Genomic DNA, 10,342 nt, shown 5'->3' with positions numbered 1-10,342 from the left:
GATCATTTCCATTATTTTTGGTTGACATCTATTGAAGATTGATATTCTTTTAGATTACTAGATAAGAGCAGGCAAACACAACCTATTTAATGAAATTGCATTTTAATTATATGCAAGAAAATGTAAACTGCACTGAATATCATAAGCAACAATTTATTGTATAACTTACCAAATACTTTAGAAACTTAACACTAACGTTTATTTTCATTTTGACAGTTGAGAGCATGGATGCTGTCCTTTGGATTTACAATTTGCTTATCACGGAGGCATGTTGTCCCAAGATATTTGGACGGTTCACAAGAATCACCACGAAGCCAACGAAAAAGACAGAACGGTCACTAAGGGGTAAACCATGGAGTTAATGGCAAGAGATGGGATAATTAAAATGTGGTGTTTATTCTTTACGTTTATCACTTAAAAATAATGACCATTTTATTGACAAGGGGTAAGGGAACTGAATGACCAATTCAAGAAGCAGAGATTGGCTAATTAAAATGGTGTGTTATCTTACGTAATCACTTAAATATAAATGACCATTTATTACAAGGGGAAAGAACTGATGACAATTCAATCTGAGAAGTGCTCATTGTTTATCCCATACACGTTTCCGTAAAATCAAAATCATAAACTGTCCACGTAAATGAGGGATACTAGCAATTGGAATTTTTGGATAGATGCATAAAATCTAGTTTCAAAGTCACTTGGGATCACTTATGTGGAGAAAAATATATGCCAAGTCCAATTATGTAATCACCAAAATTGGTATGATTGTCATTTACTGTTTTCAAACGACCTATTTAAATTTAATTAACCATTTATTTAGAAATATGAGGTGATTCATCATATTACATTCATCCACTTCTGAGTTGCTTTAGTAGCATGCAGGTCTTACTGGCCCTTTATGCCGTCTTGTCTCTGTTAACAGGTGGTGAGGTGGTGTGGAACTGTTTACTGTCCTCGTGTTATATAGACCCATAGATGTAACTGTTATTACAGGCCCTTTATGCCTCTTGTCTACTGGTTAACAGGTGGTGAGGTGGTGTGAACTGTTTAATTGTCCCTCATTTGTGATACAGTCCATAGATATAGCTGAATTAAAGGCCCTTTATTGCCTCTTGTCTCTGGTAAACAGGTGGTGAGGTGGTGTGAACCCGCTTGGTTTTTACTTTCCTCAGTGTATTACTGTCATAGATATAGCCTACATTTTACCCCCCCCACCCCCCTCCCAATTTACAGACAGGCCCTTTGGTGCCTCTTGTCTTGTTAAAAAGGGTGTGTGGGCGGTGTGAAATGTTTTACTGTGCCACGAGTGTTATACTTACCATAGATTGTTGCTGTGATTACAGCCCTTATGCCTCTTGTCTCTGTTAACAGGTGGTGTGGCGGTGGTGAACTGTTTACTGTCTCTCAGTGTTATACTTTACCATAGATGTAGCTGTATTACAGGCCCTATATGCTGTCTCTGTTACACGTGTGCTGAGGCGGTGTGATAACTGTTTCCTGTCCTTCTGTGTTATACTGACCCATTAGATATAGCTGTATTACAAAAGGCCCCCCCCCCTTTTGTGCCTCATTATCTGTTAACAGGTGGTAAGGGTGGTGTGAAACTGTTTACTGTCCTCAGTGTTATACTGACCATAGATGTAGCTGTATTACAGGCCCTTTGTGCCTCTTCAGTTCTCTGTTAACAGGTGGTGAGGTGGTGTGAACTGTTTACTGTCCTCCAGTGTTATACTGACCAAAGATGTAGCTGTAATTACTGGCCCTTTGTGCCTCTTGTCACTGGTTAACAGGTGGTGAGGTGGTGTGAACTGTTTCCTGTCCTTCAGTTGTTATACTGACCATAGATGTATGCTGTATTACTGTGCCCATTTGTGCCTCTCTGTCTCTGTGTAACAGGTGACGAGGCTGGTGTGAACTGTTTACTGTCCTCAGTGTTATACTTACCATAGATTGTACAGCTGTATTACAGGCCCTTTGTGCCTCTTGTCTCTGTTAAACAGGTGGTGAGGCTGGTGTGAACTGTTTTACTGTCCTCAGTGTTATACTGACCATAAGATGTAGCCTGTAATTACTCTAGGCCCTTTGTGCCTCTTGTCCTGGCTTCCCCCCCCCCCCCCCCCCCCCCCCCCCCCCCCCGTAACAGGTTGTGAGGGTGGTGTGAACTGTTTACTGTCCTCAGTGTTATACTGGACCATAAGATATATAGCTGTATTACTGGCCCTTTGTGCCTCTTGTCTATGTTAACAGGTGGTGCGAGGTGGTGTGGAACTGTTTTACTGTCCTCAGTGTTGATAATGACCATACGATGTAGCTGTATTACTGGCCCCTTTGTGCCTCTTGTCTCTGTTAACAGGTGGTGAGGTGGTGTGAACTGTTTTTGTACTGTCCTCAGTAATTATACTGACCATAAGATATAGCTGTATTACTGGCCCTTTGTGCTTGCTTGTCTACGAGGTTTAACAGGTGGTGAGGTGTGTGAACTGTTTACTGTCCTCAGTATTATACTGACCAATAGATGTAGCTGTATTACTGCCCTTTGTGCCTCTTGGTCTCTGTTAACAGGTGGTGAGGCGGTGTGAACTGTTTACTGTCCTCAGTGTTATACTGACCATAGATGTAGCTGTATTACAGGCCCTTTATTGCCTCTTGTCTCTGTTAACAGGTGGTGAGGAGTGGATGGTGTGAACTGTTTACTGTCCTCAGTGTTCATACTGACCATAGATATTAGCAGTATTACAGGCCCTTTATGCCTCTTGTCTCTGTTAACAGGTGGTGAGGGTGTGTGAACTGTTTACTGTCCTCAGTGTTATAACTGACCATCAGATTATAGCTGTATTACTGGCCCTTTGTGCCTCTTGTACTCTGTTAACAGGTGGTGAGGTGGTGTGAACTGTTTACTGTCCTCAGTGTTATACTGACCATATGATTGTATGCTGTATTACAGCCCTTTTGTGCCTCTTGTCTCTGTTAACAGGTGGAGAGGTGGTGTGAACTGTTTACTGTCCTCAGTGTTTATACTGGACCCATAGAGAGTAGCTGTATAAAAGGCTCTTTATACCTCTTGTCCCCTCTGTTAACAAGGTGGTGAGGTGGTGTGAACTGTTTACTTTCCTCAGTGTTTATACGTGTCCCATAGATATAGCTGTATTAAAGGCCTCTTTATGCCTCTTGGTCCTCTGTTATAACAGGTGGTGAGGAGGCTGTGAACTGTTTACTGTCCTCAGTGTGGGGTTTATATAGACAATAGATGTCCTCAGTGTTAACAGTGCCCTTATGCCTCATAGTCCTCGTGTAACAGTGTGGTTGAGGTGGTGTGAACTGTTTACAGTCCTCAGTTAGTTATACTGTCCATAGATATAGCTGTATTAAAGGCCCTTTATGCCCTCATGTCTCTGTTAAACAGGTGGTGAACGGCGGTGTGATCTGTTTACTGTCCTCAGTGTTTTTACTGGTCCCAAAATATCAGCCTGTACTAAAGGCCCTTTGTGCACTCTTGTCCTCTGTTACTAAGGTGTGAGAGCGGTGTTGAACTGTTTACATGTCCTCAGTGTTTATAACTGACCATAGATTGAGCTGTTATACAGGCCCTTTATTGCCTCTTGTCCTTCTGGTTTACAGGTTTTTTAACAGGTGGTTGAAGGCGGTGTGAACGGTTTACATGTCCTCAGTAGTTATACTTCGACCATAGATATACAGCTTGTATTAAAGGCCCCTTTATGCCTCTTTTGTCCCTCTGTTAACAGGTGTGTGAGGCTTGTGAACTGTTTACTGTCCTCATGAGTTATACTGACCATCAGATGTAGCTGTAATTAACAGCCCTTTGTGGCCTCTTGTCTCTGTTAACAGGTGGCGAGGTGGTGTTGAACTGTTTTACTGTCCTTAGTGTTAGATGTGACAATAGATAGAGCCTGTATTAAGGCCCTTTATCCTCTTGTCTCTGTTTAACAGTGTGCTGAGGTAGTGTGAACTGTTTCCTTCATCAGTGTTTATACTGACCAATAGATGTAGAATGTATTACAGGCCCTTTGTCCTCTCATCAGTGTTATACTTGTACCTGTCCAGCATATACTGACAATAAGATATTGCTGTATTACAAGGCCTTTGTGCTCGTCTCTGTAAACAGTGGAACGAGGTGCGTGTGAAACTGTTTTACTGTCCTCAGTGTTTATACTGAACCTATAGATATAGCTGTAATTACTGGACCCCCCCTTTGAGTGCTCTTTGTCTCTGTTAAAGGGGTGAGGTGGAGTGTAATGTTTACTGTCCTAAGTGTTTACTGACCATAGATGTAGCTGTATTACTGGCCCTTGTGCATCTTGTCTCTGTTATCAGGTGGTGCGAGTGGTGTGAACTGTTTACTGTCCTCAGTGTTATACTGACATAGTTGTCGCTGTATTGCCCTTTCGTGCCTCTCTGTTAACAGGTGGCGAGGTGGTGTGAACTGTTTACTGTCCTCAGTGTTATACTGACCATAGATATAGCTGTATTACAGGCCCTTTGTGCCTCTTGTCTCTGTTAACAGGTGGTGAGGTGGTGTGAAACTGTTTACTGTCCTCAGTGTTATTATGACCATAGATGTAGCTGTATTACAGGCCCTTTGTCGCCTCTTGTCTCTGTTAACAGGTGGTGAGGCGGGAGTGTGAACTGTTTACTGTCCTCAGTGTTATACTGACCATAGATATAGCTGTATTACTGGCCCTTTGTTGCCTCTTGTCTCTGTTAACAGGTGGTGAGGCGATGTGTGAACTGTTTACTGTCCTTCAGTGTTATACTACTCAACTAGATGTAGCTGTATTACAGGCCCTTTGTGCCTCTTGGTCTCTGTTAACAGGTGGTGAGGCGGTGTGAACTGTTTACTGTCCTCAGTGTTTTACTGACCATAGATATAGCTGTATTACAGGCCCTTTGTGCTGCTCTTGTCTCTGTTAACAGGTGGTGAGGTGGGTGTGAACTGTTTACTGTCCTCAGTGTTATACTGACCAACTAGATATAGCTGTATTACAGGCCCTTTGTGCCTCTTGTCTCTGTTAACAAGGTGTGAGGGCGGTGTGAACTGTTTACTGTCCTCAGTGTTATACTGTATAACTTTGAACCTCTTTTCCTCTGTTATACCATAGATGTAGCTGTATTACAGGCGTCCCTTTTATGCATGCACCTTACGTGTAGCTGTTTTTCGGCATTTTGTAACTCTTGTTCTCTGTTAAACAGGTGGTGAGGCGGTGTGAAACTGTTTACTGTCCAGTGTTTTTACTGACCATAGATATAAGACTGTATATTAAAGGCCCCTTTATATGCCTCTTGTCTCTGTTAACAGGGTGGTGAAGGCGTAGTGTGAAACGGTTTACTGTCCTCAGTGTTATACTGACACTAGATGTAGCTGTATTACAGGCCCTTTGTGTCTTGTCTCTGTTAACAGGTGGTGAGGCGGTGTGAACTGTTTACTGTCCTCTCAGTGTTATAACTGACCCATAGATATAGCTGTTTAACAGGCCCTTTTGTGCCTCTTGTCTCATGTTAACAGGTGGGTGAGGTAGGTGGTGAACTGTTTCTCTGTGTCATCAGTGTTATACTGACAATGAGATGTAGCTGTATTACAGGGCCCTTTGTGCCTCTTGTCCTCTCCAGTTAACAGGTGGTGAGGTGGTGTCGAACTGTTTACTGTCCTCAGTGTTCATACTGACCCATAGATATAGCTGTATTAAGGCACCATTTGTGCCTTTGTCTTCTGTTAACAGGTGGTGAGGTGGTGTTGAAACTGTTTACCGTCTCAGTGTTATAATGACCATAGATGTAGCTGTATTACTGGCCCTTTGTGCATACTTGTCTCTGTTAACAGGTGGTGAGGTGCGTGTGAACTGTTTACTGTCCCTCAGTGTTATTAATGACCATAGATGTAAATGTATTACAGCCGCTTTTGTACCTCTCTTCTCTGTTATACAGGTGCGCGAGGGTGGTGTGAAATGTTTACCTGTCCTCAGTGTTATACTGTCCATAGATGTAGCTGTATTACAGGCCTATTTATACCTCTTCGCTCATGTTAACAGTATGGTGAGGCGCGGTGTGAACTGTTTACTGTCCTCAGTGTTATACTGACCTTAGGATGTAGCTGTTTACCTCGCTGCCCTTTGTGCTCTTGTCTATGTCTAACAGGTGGTGAGGCGGTGTGAAACTGTTTTACTGTCCTCAGTGTTACTGTTATTTGTATCATAAATAGCTTACTACTATCAATGTACTGCAAATGTTTGGCAACACTTATACTAAGTCCTGTTGAAATTATTAATAGCCATGTAAATATATTGATGCACTAGTGTCCATGTACTGTACATATGGATACAAGTGTCTTTGTCGTCAGTGTCATAGCTAAATGTTAATTGTAAAGTAATTTTGGGGATGTAAACAATTCCCAATCTCTGTATCTAAATCTACATTTTCCACTGTTTATTGCGGTATCAAATTATATTTCAAACTGCATTGTTAGTGGTAAGCATGTTCCTTATGTACTGTCCTACTTCATATACGCCTCCTTATCTTTTCCCTATTTCTCCCGATCTATCACTCGATCTCGAACTTTTCCCCTACTTCCTTTTTGTCCTTACTCTTTTACTCTCCTCTTTGTAATGATCTGTCTCGAGCAATACAGGTACACGATTGGCATTTGGAGCTGTTATTCTTTTATAACAAGCGCTAATGTACGGTGCAAACCATTTTTTAAATCCTCACATAGCTGTATTCACCCTGCTTCTGTTAGTGTTTTACTCTGCATATGCTACCTATTGTTTCTTCTTCTCCCTCACTTGTGGGGACGTCCAGCCTAACCCCGGTCCTAATAAACTTGACTATCTATCTATCTGTCACATAAATGCACGGAGTATTTTGGCCACCACAGATGAAAGTAAGAGTCGCTTTTATAAGTTAGATGAAATTGAGAGCGTATTCTGCAATCACTTTATTTATGACATTATAGCTATATCTGAGACATGGTTATGTCCAGAAATTGAAGATTCTATTCTTCAATTAGAAAATTTTAACCTTTACAGAAACGACAGAAATAGACATGGTGGAGGTGTAGCTATATATATACCCGTAATACTATTAAATGCAAACGTTGGTTAGACTTAGAATCCCCAAATATTGAAAGTCTTGTACTAGAAATAACTCATCAGGCAGGAAATATCTTATTTAGTACAATCTATCGTCCTCCTAACCAGGATGCCCGCACTAAAACCGACTTCTTATCTTATTTCTCAGACACTGTCCAAATCATGCAGTCCGAAAACCCGTTAAATATCATAATGACTGGTGATTTTAATGATAGATGTATTTCCTGGGATGACCAGCAGGTGACTAGTGAACTCGGACGTCGTCTTTTTGATATTGCGATCCAAAATAACTTGTCACAATTAATTGATAAAGCTACCCATTTTACCGCAAATTCATCTCATATACTTGACCTCATTTTTGTTGATAAAGTCCACATGGTGGCAAACGTTGATATAAAATCACCACTTTGTAATCTTGATCATAGTTCTATTTCCTGTAAACTGAAATATTATGTTCCAAAGCCTTAGTCATATCAGAGAACCATATGGGACTACAAAACTGCTGATATCGATGGTTTGAACAATGCATTTAACACCGCTCATGTCGATATATTCTTTGGTGTTTTTGATCTTTTAGATGATATTATTGAAAATGTAAACAACTTTATCTTAGATACGTGCAAAACATTTATAATAAATAAAGTAGTCAATATTCGTCCTCGCGACAAACCGTGGTTAACAAACGAAGTACGTCGAGCCTTTAGGACTAGAGATATTTTTCAAATAATTTCAAAAAACAGGTAAAGACTTCGACAAGTTCAGGTTCCAGGTAGCATGTAGGGAAGCAAATCGGGTAAAACGCGATGCACTTAAACGTTGGCAAGAAACCACCATTACTAAACTATCTAACAGAAATACCAATCCTAAACTTTTTTGGTCAATTACTAAATCTCTTCTAGGCAAAAATGGAGATCATACTATTCCTCCTTTAATGGAAAACAATCACTATATACATGATGATACTGAAAAGGCAGATCTTTTTAACACATACTTCTCTGATCAATGTACTATCCCGGATAATATTGAGAAACCAGTACTGCCCAAACTAATGTAAATAATAACTTACCTGTAATTAGTACCGTACAAACCTCTCCAGAAGAGGTATATAATATACTTAAGTCACTTAACCCCAAAAAGGCAACAGGGCCAGATGGCATAGGAAATTTCATTCTTAAAAATTGCTGTCAATCTTTATGTCATATTTGGGCACATATCTTTAATATTTCTCTCAGATCAGGCATTTTTCCCACTTTGTGGAAAACAGCTCAAGTTTGTCCTATTCATAAAAAAGATAGCAAAAATAATGTTAAAAACTATCGACCAATATCACTTCTTTCAAATATATCTAAATGTCTTGAAAAAATAGTATACAAACGTATTTATGAATTCTTTGTGACAAACAACATTCTTATCAAAGAAAAATTCTGGATTTAAAAGAAATGATTCCACCATTAATCAATTGTTAAAAATAATCCACAACATTTACAAAAGTATTGATAATGGCGATGATACACAGTATTTTTAGATGTCTCAAAAGCTTTTGATAAAAGTTTGGCACGAAGGCTTAATTCACAAATTAGAAAACATAGGTATTAGAGGAAGTTTGCTTTATTGGCTTAAAAGTTAACTTTGTAATAGAAAACAGTATGTAGTCTTAAATGGTCAATCTTATGGTCATAAATATATTAACTCTGTTGTCCCCCAGGGCTCGATCCTTGGACCGCTTTTATTCTTAGTTTATGTAAATGATATCAATGTAGACATTTCATCTGACATTAACTTATTCGCTGAAGACACATATCTCTCATCAACCATAAATAGGAACGATTCAGTAGATACACTTAACGACGATTTAACTTCTCTGTCCCAGTGGGCAAAACGATGGCTTGTCACATTCAACGCACAAAAAACTGAATTTGTTGTTTTCTCTCTAAAAAAGGATTTGTTAATAAACCAAACCTTCTACTTAATAACATTCCGATTAAACATGTTATTAACCATAAACATCTGGGCATATTTCTTTCTGGTAATCTTAGCTGGCATTCTCACATCTCAGAAATTGTAGCCAAAGCCAACAGAATATTAAACATCTTACAAGCATTAGCTTATATTATCCTGCGTTCATGCCTAGAAACACTATATAAAACTATGGTAAGATCGGTTATGGAATATGGCAATATTTTATTTGATAATTGTAGTCAGCAAGAGTCTGACCTTATTGAAAGTGTTCAGCGTAGGGCGGCATTAATATGCACAGGCGGTCATAAGGTAACCAAATATACTAAACTGTTGGTTGAATTGGGATGGGAAAAACTAAGTGATAGACGAAAAAATTGCAGACTAAAAATGTTATTTAAAATTAAGCATGATCTGTGTCCACCATATTTGAAAACTATCTGTCCAATTCAGACTCATAGAACACAAAACTACAACTTTAGAAATTCAAATACTATTCTCCCTATCCTGTCAAGAAAATCTTTCTATCATCAATCCTTCTTTCCAAAATCAATATGTGACTGGAACAATCTACCTGACACATTAAGAAATAGCTCTTCACTAAAGTCCTTCTCTCTTGCACTGTCAAATCTATCCACTCCACAAAAAATCTATTTATATACATATGGACACGGGAACGGCAAAATCAATCACACTAGAATAAGAATGGGTTTAAGTGCTTTAAACAAACATAGACATTCTTACAACTTAACCGATAACAAATTTTGTGACCTTTGCGTGAACTCCCCCGAAGATGAAATTCATTTCTTTTTACATTGTCCAAAATATAACAGAATCCGTTCCACTATGCTCCGTACTGTTTGTCATATATTCGCTCCAAATGTCAATTCCAACCTCATTGTAGAGCTCATGCCAAATGTTCTTGTCAAAATAATTTTATGTGGCTTAGAAACTCTAAACGAAATTGAGAACAAAGCATTATTTGACCATGTATTTGAATATATAGTAAATTCAAACAGATTTTGCCCCCCCCCCCCCACCTTCCTCTCTCTCTCTGTCTCAGTCCCCCCCCCCCCCCCTCTCTATCTCTCTCTCTCTTTCTCTCTCTTTCTCTATCTTTCTCTCTCTCTCTCTCTCTCTCCTCTCTCTCTCTCTAAAGTATGTATGTGTGAGTGTTAGCGTGTGCAACATTTGTATGTCTTTTGTGTAATTGTACATAATGTTTGTTTGATATATGTTGAGGAGAGCATCTAGTAGCCTTCGGGCTGTTTGTAATCCTCGTA

This window comes from Argopecten irradians, unplaced genomic scaffold (genome assembly GCF_041381155.1).
Source record: "Argopecten irradians isolate NY unplaced genomic scaffold, Ai_NY scaffold_0018, whole genome shotgun sequence".
NCBI classification, from domain to species: Eukaryota; Metazoa; Mollusca; class Bivalvia; order Pectinida; family Pectinidae; genus Argopecten; species Argopecten irradians.
The sequence above is the reverse complement of the archived record's forward strand: the minus strand, read 5'-3'. Positions refer to the sequence as shown.